Here is a 10753-nt window from a genome sequence, read left to right as displayed (position 1 = left end):
CTCGAGCCTCCTCTGCTTCTCCTCGTGCACGAGATGCAGCGCGCCGAGCCACCCAGCGCCTCCACCACCTCGGCGGATCCAGTCGTCCCCGTCGTTCCCGCGTGGAATCACTCCACCAAGGCCACGCACCCGACCGGATCTGCTCGAGCTCGCCTCCCCTGCGCCTCAAGTTCCTCCCGCCGGAGCCCCAAGTCAACCGCTGCCCTGCGCCGTGGATCCTCGCCGGAGCTCATGCCGCGTCGCGCCGCATGCGCCGCCGCTGCTCCCCTGCTTCAACCGATGCTGCCTGCTTGGCTTGGTCGAGCAAAGCGCTTGCCCGTGCCCGTTGACCGCGTCGCCAACCAGCGATCCAGCCGGCCCAGCGCACCCGAGCCGGCCCAAGTGGCCTGGTGAGCAGCCCCGGCCCTTTTCCTCTGTTGGGCTTCCTGTCCAGATTCGGCCCAGAGTCTATTTTTTTAGGCTCTCCGAATTTGCTAATTATCCAGGGAATTACAGATTTATAGAAAACCCCCTCCATGTTCATGCATATAATAATTAATTAACCATGCATCGTTTTAAAACAAGTTATATATGTAACATGCTTAGAATTTTGTGTAGTTTAATAATATGCCACTTCCATCCATGTTTAAAATGTTTAAAGTGCTGTTTGTTTAAATTTGCTTAAATGCCATGCTAAAATGATTTATGTCATAACTAAATAACCGTAGCTCCAATTTTAATAAACTTTATACGTAAATGGGGTGGAAAAATGCCTAGATTAACATAGTGCACTTTGTTTTACTGTTTAACAACTCTAAAATTGTGTTTAGGGCAGAACAGTACCAATTCAAAATATGGACATGAGGATATTCCGGAATTGTTGTTTGTTGTTTCCGGCCTCATTTAAACTTGCCTAGGTAGGTAGTTTAATTATGCTTCACCTCTTGCCATGTTTAACAACATTTAACATTGCTTGGTAGCTTAACCGAGATTAAAATAAATATGTCAATGTGGTGTTTTGTCAATATGCATATTGAGCTCCACTTAACTTGTAGTATTGCTTGTTGCACTTTGCCATGCCATGCCTCATTAAACCGGACATGCATCATACTTGCTTGTGCATAATGCCATGATTATGCTTGTGCGTTTACCATGTTGTATGCTTCTTTCCGGTTTGTTTCTCTCGTTAGCTTCGGTTTCGTTCCGGAGTTGTGAGGATTCGTTCGACTTCATCCGTTCGTCTTCTTCATGGACTCGTTCTTCTACCTTGCGGGATTTCAGGCAAGATGACCGCTACCCTGGATCTCACTACTATCATTGCTATGCTAGTTGCTTCGTTCTATCGCTTTGCTGCGCTACCTATCTTTTGCTCATCAAGCCTCCCAAATTGCCATGAACCTCTAACCTTTGACACCCTTCCTATGCAAACCATTGTTTGGCTATGTTACCGCTTTTGCTCAGCCCTCTTATAGCGTTGCTAGTTGCAGGTGAAGTTGAAGATTGCTCCATGGTGGACAGGTTTTTGGTTGGGATATCACAATATCTCTTATATTATTAATGCATCTATATACTTGGTAAAGGGTGGAAGACTCGGCCTTTTGCCTGGTGTTTTGTTCCACTCTTGCCGCCCTAGTTTCCGTCATATCGGTGTTATATTCCCGGATTTTGCGTTCCTTACGTGGTCGTGTGATTTATGGGACCCCCTTGACAGTTTGCTTTGAATAAAACTCCTCCAGCAAGGCCCAACATTGGTTTTATCATTTGCCTCACCACCACCTACTTTTCCCTTGGGAGTCGCTCTCTCGAGGGTCATCTTTATTTTAGCCCCCCGGGCCAGTGCTTGTGTAAGTGTTGGTCCGAACTAGAGCCCTTTGCAGCGCCCCCTCAGAGAAACTTGAGGTCTGGTTTTATTTGTACGGATTGCTCATCCGGTGTTGCCCTGAGAACGAGATATGTGCAGCTCCTATCGGGATGTCGGCGCATCAGGCGGTCTTGCTGGTCTTGTTTTACTATTGTCGAAATGTCTTGTAAACCGGGATTCCAAGTCTGATCGGGTCTTCCTGGGAGAAGGTATATCCTTCGTTGATCGCGAGAGCTTATCATGGGCTAAGTTGGGACACCCCTGCAGGGTATAATCTTTTGAAAGCCGTGCCTGCGGTTATAGGCAGATGGGAATTTGTTAATGTCCGGTTGTAGATAACTTGACACCAGATCCGATTTGAAACGCATCAACCGAGTGTGTAGCCGTGATGGTCTCTTTTCGGCGGAGGCCGGGAAGTGAACACGGTTTTTGGGTTATGTTTGACGTAAGTAGGTGTTCAGGATCACTTCTTGATCATTGCTAGTTTCACGACCATTCCGCTTGCTCTCTTCTCGCTCTTATTTGCGTATGTTAGCCACCATATATGCTTAGTCGCTGCTAGAACAACACCACTTTACCCCTTCCTTTCCCTTTAAGCTTTGCTAGTCTTGATACCCATGGTAATGGGATTGCTGAGTCCTCGTGGCTCACAGATTACTACAACAACAGTTGCAGCTACAAGTTTATGCGATGATCATGACGCGAGAGCGATGTTGACTTGTTTTTGGAGTTCTTCTTCTGCTTCTTCTTTGATCAGTTGATAGGTTCCAGGTCGGCAGCCTGGGCTAGCAGGGTGGATGTCGTTTGAGCTTCTGTTTGTGTTTCATCCGTAGTTGGATGTTGCTCTTATGTATTATGATGTTGTATTCATGTGGCATTGTATGCCTTATGTATGTATCCCCATCTATTATGTAATGTTGATGTAATGATATCCACCTTGCAAAAGCGTTTCAATATGCGGGTCTATCCTTGGTGGGACCTTCGAGTTCCTTTTGGATAGGGTCGCATATTGGGCGTGACAAGTTGGTAATCAGAGCCTCGACCGACCATAGGAGCCCCCTTGATTGTTGGCCGTTGTTGAGTCTAGAATAAAATGTTTTGAGTCTTAGGATTATATATATCGGAGAGCAGGATTCTTTTTACTCCTCAGTCCCTTCGTCGCTCTGGTGAGGTCTCCTGACGTAGATGTTTTGACTTTCCTCTCCTCAAATTTCACTAAAAATAAATTTAGGATCACGCGGGTATCTTGGAATCGTTCCGATGGTTTTGTGACGAGAACATTGTTCTTGGTGCCTCCTGTCTATTATGTGGCTTTGACCCGGGGAGTTGAGCTCCGAGGTGTTGTCGTCACAATTTTATTGTTGCAGTTCTGGAATACCTGAGTTTTGCCGACATCGAAAATCTCTTTTATGCAGTTGTTGGTGAGATAACCTCGACGCCACCCAGAACTGGGGAGTTCGGGAGTATTGCCATAGCTCGTATAACGGATGCTTTTCGAAGGTTGAGGTACACGATTTCCGATGTTTTCTTGGTTATGTGTTGACGGATGGATACAGCTGGATGTAGGGATTGTTAGTTTGGGTGAGATATATTGCTTCCCCTGTATCCCCAACACCAGATTGCATAACCAGAAAGTTTCGGGAGTTTTATAGGTGGGAATTCAAGTAGCTCCTAGAATATCTTTCCGACAGACGCCTGATATGGGATTGGGTAAATCTCTATCATATGTATTTGTTCCGGCTTATTTCTGCAGGCCAATCCTTTGTTTTGTTTTGAGTTGTGGTATTTGAGTTGCTTCAATGTCAAGTGTTGATTCCATACCTTTCAAGCGGTGTTCTCATATTTCTATGGGAGTGCTAATCCTTCTTGTTTATCGAGATTGTCATGTCAATTCTTTTCCAAACCGGCGTGCTTCTCTTCAAGTGGATCCGATCATTTTCAACATCCGCAAGATCAACTATAAGTTTTCTCACCGGTGTTTGTTTCATCCATCCCAAGTTGTCTTTGTTTTCCCTGCCCTCCCACCCTTTTCTTCAAGGACTCAGATTTCTTAATCAAGTATCCTTTTATTGATGGGAAGTCTCTCCATTTTTCTTCCGTCAATGTTCTTATCCGATGATTCTCACGAAGATACTAACGGAGCTTCAAGTTCATTATTCTTCGTCTCTTTTCTTCTCTGGTGCATTTAACTCAAGTTTTCGGTGTTGATCTTATCCCTTTCCTCGTTTCAAATGTTTTTCCACGTCGGTGAACCTCTTAATTGTTCACCTCTCTCTATTCTTATCCGGAGTGCTCAAGATATCTCAGAAGACTTGTGTTTCCATTCTCAATCCGTTCAAGATATTTCGAGGTTGTTATCTCATTCAAGCCATTTAATTATACCGGTGCAATCTCTCTTCAAAATCGTTCAACGGTGTATCTTTTGAGTGGGCCTAACCCACAGGTCTTTTCCTAGGATCTTACCTGACTCTTCTAATTTCCCGGAGCTATTCTCAAATCCGTTTCGAAGTTTGACGTAAGAATGAATTTTCATCAGTCATATTCCTTCTCCAAGATCGCTTTCAAATCATTTTAATTGTTGGCTCAACCTCTTTGTTTTTCATTCTCCTGGAGCATCTCAACAATTCATGGTGGTGTTCTCATTGTCATTCTCGAATTTTGAAGACCGAAGAAGAGTTTTCCTCCAAATCTTATCCGTTCTCTCAAAGATTCCTGATTCTAGCTTGATGCCATCCTCTCATAATTGTTTTCGATTGTGACAATTCTTTTCTTACCATCCGGAGCTTTTCATGAGTTGTTTCCATTTTATTTCTACGAAGGCCATCATTTCGGGCTTATTCATTCTCAGCTTTTAGCTCTCCTTCTCCATATTCTACAGGTGCATCATTCAAGTATTCTCTAATAAGGTCTTGATCTCTTTGTTCACTTGTATCTAAATCCCCTCAAGTATCTTCATTCTTTCCGGTGAATTGTGCCTTTGCTACTTTCATTTTCAATTCTTACGGCGGTTTGTTCAAGATTCCTCTTCCTTTGTTATCATATCAATTCATTCGTTGTTTCCAATCCCACCGGGGGTACCATTAATATCTTCTCAAGTTTGCGCTATATCTCTCTTAATCCTTTCTACAGGAATAAGTAGTATGCCAAATCCATTGCTTGTCATCAATTTAATTTGATGAAGGATAAACATATAATAAATCTTATTCTTATTTCCTCGAGGTGATTCAATTCTTTTCTTCCGGAGTTTGTTCATCAGGAAGTAATTCTCGGTTCGAGAGGCTTCATCTTTCTTTTCGGAGTTCCAAGCTCTCTCAATTATCTCGTCACGAAGCTCCATCTAAATCATCGCAAGGCTTCACCTTGTGTTGTCAACTTCTCTTTCTTTTTATCATCCTTTTATTACCGGATTTCTTCATGGAGGTTCTACATGGTGGTTCATCAAGGATTCCTTTCATTCTTCAATTGTCCTTCAAGATTTCTCTCGAAGTTATGACCCGCCAAGCTATACTCTAAATAAACATGGTGCCCAACACATGTTTTGTTTTGTGGAGTTCAAGCATTCTTCATCTTGCATCCAAAGTGCGTTCTACCTTATCATTTGAGGTGGTGTTATGTCACTCTTGACAATGTCCTTCATGTTTCATGATTCATATTGTTGTCAAGAATGAGGTATTTTAAATCCATCAATCTCTTTGTTGGAGTTATCTTGGTTTAGGTTACACCTAAAGCCTTCCCTAAGGAATGTTGCTAATTGTGGTGCTTATCAATGACCCAAGTTCTCCAGTTATCCTCTTGGTGAAAGAAGTTTCTCTTATCTTCATTGATCTCAACCAATCAATTGTTTCTGCTAGTGGCCGGTTGTCACCTCATAGTCTTGAGATGTTTTCTATAAGCCCAATACAAGCTTATTCTTTTTGTTGTTGGTTTTCCAACAACCCCGTTGTAACCTTCTTGGAAGGGTGCTTTCCAAGCTCATTTGTGGCAGAAGTTGGTATTTTCTCCTCCATCTGTTATTCCAATGATCTATCTTCTATTCTTTATTCTGGAGGCATGGTGATGTTGCTCTCTTCACTCATCATCTCGAATTGTGAGGACCGTGTTCTTTTCATTCTTATCCACTTAACCGGAGTGTTGTGTCTATCATTCCTCTTTTAACCGGAGACTCATCCAAGTGCTTTAATTTTGCCAAGTTCATGTTCTATTCCTTCCATGTTCAACCAGAGTGCTGCCCGAATTCTTCCTCTCTCATCTTGTTTTAACAGGAGTGGTTTCGAATTCTATCTTGTCCATTAAACTCTTGATTCATGTCCTTGCAACCTTCAAGTTCTCGTAATGTTCCTTGTTCCTCTCTTCTAACGGAGTGTTTTCAACTTCATTCATCTCCGGTGTATTCTTCCTTCAGTTTGTTCAACCTCTCAAGGTTCTTTGGATTCACTCATTTGTCGAAGAAGCAACTTAGTTTTACCTCTTCGCTTCCTCTTCCGTTTTCAACCCGGTGCCATCCTAGATCTCGGGACGAGATCCTCTTGTAGTGGTGGAGTGTTGTAACGCCCCGGATACAACTTTCCATATTTGTAACTCCAACTCTTGCCATTTCCGGCTATGTGATTTATTATTTCCTCCGTGGTTGGGTTCTTGTCTGTTGTTTTGCATTTTGTTCTTGTTATGCATCTCGTCTCATGTCATCATTCGCATTGCATCGGCATCGTTTTCATAAAACTTGCATCCGCTCGTAGTTGCCGTGTCCCCCTTGCTTTTGTTGGCCGTTCCAGACCAATCAGGGTTTCGCTTCCCTCTTGTCCGTGACCACCTAACCTCTCTTGCTAGCTCGCAGACCCCTCGCGCGCGTCTGAAACTTCTCCCGGACCCGACCCGAGTTGTCGTTACCGATGGGTCCGGATCAACCCCAAACATCCCTAAAATATATTCGTTTATTTGTTTGGACTCCCGAAGCATTTTATTCTCGACCGTCCGATTTTAATCGGATGCCCCAAAGTTCCCCTCATTTCACTGTATATAGGCCACCCCTAACCTAATCTAGACACACCACCTAATTTTCTAGGGATCCTCTCGAGCGCCGCCACTCTTCCTGTCTCTTCCTCATCGGGATCCTCCTCGATCCAAATCCCTTCCTCGCTTTCAGATCCACCCCATCCTTCCATCGATCCAACAAGTAGCTCCCCTCGAGCTCCACCTACAGCCCATCCTTCCCTACTTCGTTCCCGAAGCCATTGGCACCGAGCTCCCGTCGCGCTAGCCATGGCCAAGGCGCCTGCAGCCTCGTCGCCTGCGTCCCCGTTTGCCTCCCGTGCTGGAGCACACCGCAAACAGCTCACCGGAGCCGAGCTTTTCCTGCCGACGCCCTCCGCCACCCAGGCGAGCCCCCGTCGTGCCCTCTCCTTCCTCCATTTCCCTTCTCTCTGTACCTCATCTCTCTCTCTCTCTCTCTGAATCAGGAACCCCATCGATGGTCGCGTCCTTGTCATGCGCGTCGTCGCCCGTTCGTCCCTGCCGGCAGCCGCGTCGCTCCCCTTCCTCGTCGTCCCTCCAACCGGAGCCCCGCTGTCGCCCCGTTCTTCTGCAAGCCATGCCTGTGCTGCCGCAGCAGTGCCGCCATGGCGCCGAGCCGCCGCCTGCCTCCACGGCCCTCGTCCGCGAGCGCCGGCAACTCGAGCCTCCTCTGCTTCTCCTCGTGCACGAGATGCAGCGTGCCGAGCCACCCAGCGCCTCCACCACCTCGGCGGATCCAGTCGTCCCCGTCATTCCCGCGTGGAACCACTCCACCAAGGCCACGCACCCGACCGGATCTGCTCGAGCTCGCCTCCCCTGTGCCTCAAGTTCCTCCTGCCGGAGCCCCAAGTCAACCGCTGCCCTGCGCCGTGGATCCTCGCCGGAGCTCATGCCGCGTCGTGCCGCATGCGCCGCCGCTGCTCCCCTACTTCAACCGATGCTGCCTGATTGGCTTGGTTGAGCAGAGCGCTTGCCCATGCCCGTTGACCGCGTCGCTAGCCAGCGATCCAGCCGGCCCAGCGCACCCGAGCCGGCCCAAGTGGCCTGGTGAGCAGCCCCGGCCCTTTTCCTATGTTGGGCTTCCTGTCCAGATTCGGCCCAGAGTCTATTTTTTTAGGCTCTGCGAATTTGCTAATTATCCAGGGAATTACAGATTTACAGAAAACCCCCTCCATGTTCATGCATATAATAATTAATTAACCATGCATCGGTTTAAGACAAGTTATATATGTAACATGCTTAGAATTTTGTGTAGTTTAATAATATGCCACTTCCATCCATGTTTAAAATGTTTAAAATGTTGTTTGTTTAAATTTGCTTAAATGCCATGCTAAAATGATTTATTTCATAACTAAACAAATGTAGCTCCAATTTTAATAAACTTTTATGTAAATGGGGTGGAAAAATGCCTAGATTAACATGGTGCACTTTGTTTTACTGTTTAACAACTCTAAAATTGTGTTTAGGGCAGAACAGTACCAATTCAAAATATGGACATGAGGATATTCCGGAATTGTTGTTTGTCGTTTCCGGCCTCATTTAAACTTGCCTAGGTAGGTAGTTTAATTATGCTTCACCTCTTGCCATGTTTAACAACATTTAACATTGCTTGGTAGCTTAACCGAGATTAAACTAAATATGTCAATGTGGTGTTTTGTCAATATGCAACTCGTTGCATATTGAGCTCCACTTAACTTGTAGTATTGCTTGTTGCACTTTGCCATGCCATGCCTCATTAAACCGGACATGCATCATGCTTGCTTGTGCATCATGCCATGATTATGCTTGTGCGTTTACCATGTTGTATGCTTCTTTCCGGTTTGCTTCTCCCGTTAGCTTCAGTTTTGTTCTAGAGTTGTGAGGATTCGTTCGACTTCATCCGTTCGTCTTCTTCATGGACTCGTTCTTCTTCCTTGCGGGATTTCAGGCAAGATGACCGCTACCCTGGATCTCACTACTATCATTGCTATGCTAGTTGCTTCGTTCTATCGCTTTGCTGCGCTACCTATCTTTTGCTCATCAAGCCTCCCAAATTTCCATGAACCTCTAACCTTTGACACCCATCCTATGCAAACCATTGTTTGGCTATGTTACGCTTTTGCTCAGCCCTCTTATAGCGTTGCTAGTTGCAGGTGAAGTTGAAGATTGCTCCATGGTGGACAGGTTTTTGGTTAGGATATCGCAATATCTCTTATATTATTAATGCATCTATATACTTGGTAAAGGGTGGAAGACTCGGCCTTTTGCCTGGTGTTTTGTTCCACTCTTGCCGCCCTAGTTTCCGTCATACCGGTGTTATATTCCCGGATTTTGCGTTCCTTAGGCGGTCAGGTGATTTATGGGACCCCCTTGACAGTTCGCTTTGAATAAAACTCCTCCAGCAAGGCCCAACATTGGTTTTACCATTTGCCTCACCACCACCTACTTTTCATTTGGGAGTCGCTCTCTCGAGGGTCATCTTTATTTTAGCCCCCCCGGGCCAGTGCTTGTCTAAGTGTTGGTCCGAACTAGAGCCCTTTGCAGCGCCCCCTCCGGGAAACTTGAGGTCTGGTTTTAGTTGTACGGATTGCTCATCCGGTGTTGCCCTGAGAACGAGATATGTGCAGCTCCTATCGGGATGTCAGCGCATCGGGCGGTCTTGCTGGTCTTGTTTTACCATTGTCGAAATGTCTTGTAAACAGGGATTCTGAGTCTGATCGGGTCTTCCTGGGAGAAGGTATATCCTTCATTGATCGCGAGAGCTTATCATGGGCTAAGTTGGGACACCCCTGCAGGGTATAATCTTTCGAAAGCCGTGCCTGCGGTTATAGGCAGATGGGAATTTGTTAATGTCCGGTTGTAGATAACTTGACACCAGATCCGATTTAAAATGCATCAACCGAGTGTGTAGCCGTGATGGTCTCTTTTCGGCGGAGTCCGGGAAGTGAACACGGTTTTTGGGTTATGTTTGACGTAAGTAGGTGTTCAGGATCACTTCTTGATGATTGCTAGTTTCACGACCGTTCCGCTTGCTCTCTTCTCGCTCTTATTTGCGTATGTTAGCCACCATATATGCTTAGTCACTGCTGCAACCTCACCACTATACCCCTTCCTTTCCCTTTAAGCTTTGCTAGTCTTGATACCCATGGTAATGGGATTGCTGAGTCCTACGTGGCTCACAGATTACTACAACAACAGTTGCAGGTACAGGTTTATGCGATGATCATGACGCGAGAGCGATGTTGACTTGTTTTTGGAGTTCTTCTTCTGCTTCTTCTTCGATCAGGGGATAGGTTCCAGGTCGGCAGCCTGGGCTAGCAGGGTGGATGTTGTTTGAGCTTTTGTTTGTTTTTCATCCGTAGTCGGATGTTGCTCTTATGTATTGTGATGTTGTATTCATGTGGCATTGTATGCCTTATGTATGTATCCCCATCTATTATGTAATGTTGATGTAATGATATCCACCTTGCAAAAGCGTTTCAATATGCGGGTCTATCCTTGGTGGGACCTTCGAGTTCCTTTTGGATAGGGTCGCATATTGGGCGTGACACCCCAGGTGTCCGACCTATCCAATATGGGCCGGATCGGTGGGCTGTCCAGATAGGGTGGAGAATCATCCCCCATGTCCGGGTGGGACTCCTGTAGGCGTGTATAGCAAGATTGGTGTCCGGAAATGTCTTTTCCTGCCCCTGTAAACCGACTTGCTCTAATCCTAGGCCCCTCCGGTGTCTATATACTCTGGAGGGTTTAGTTCGTAAGGAGAATCATCATATTCATAGGCTAGACAAGCTAGAGTTTAGCCATTACATACGAGGTAGATCAACACTTGTAACCCTATACTCGTCGAATACAATCAAGCAAGACGTAGGGTTTTACCTCCTTTAAGAGGGCCCGAACCTGGGTAAACATTGTGTCCCTTTGTTC

The sequence above is a fragment of the Triticum aestivum genome, chromosome 7B (assembly GCF_018294505.1).
Source record: "Triticum aestivum cultivar Chinese Spring chromosome 7B, IWGSC CS RefSeq v2.1, whole genome shotgun sequence".
Classification (NCBI taxonomy): Eukaryota; Viridiplantae; Streptophyta; class Magnoliopsida; order Poales; family Poaceae; genus Triticum; species Triticum aestivum.
Note: the sequence above shows the minus strand (reverse complement) of the source record.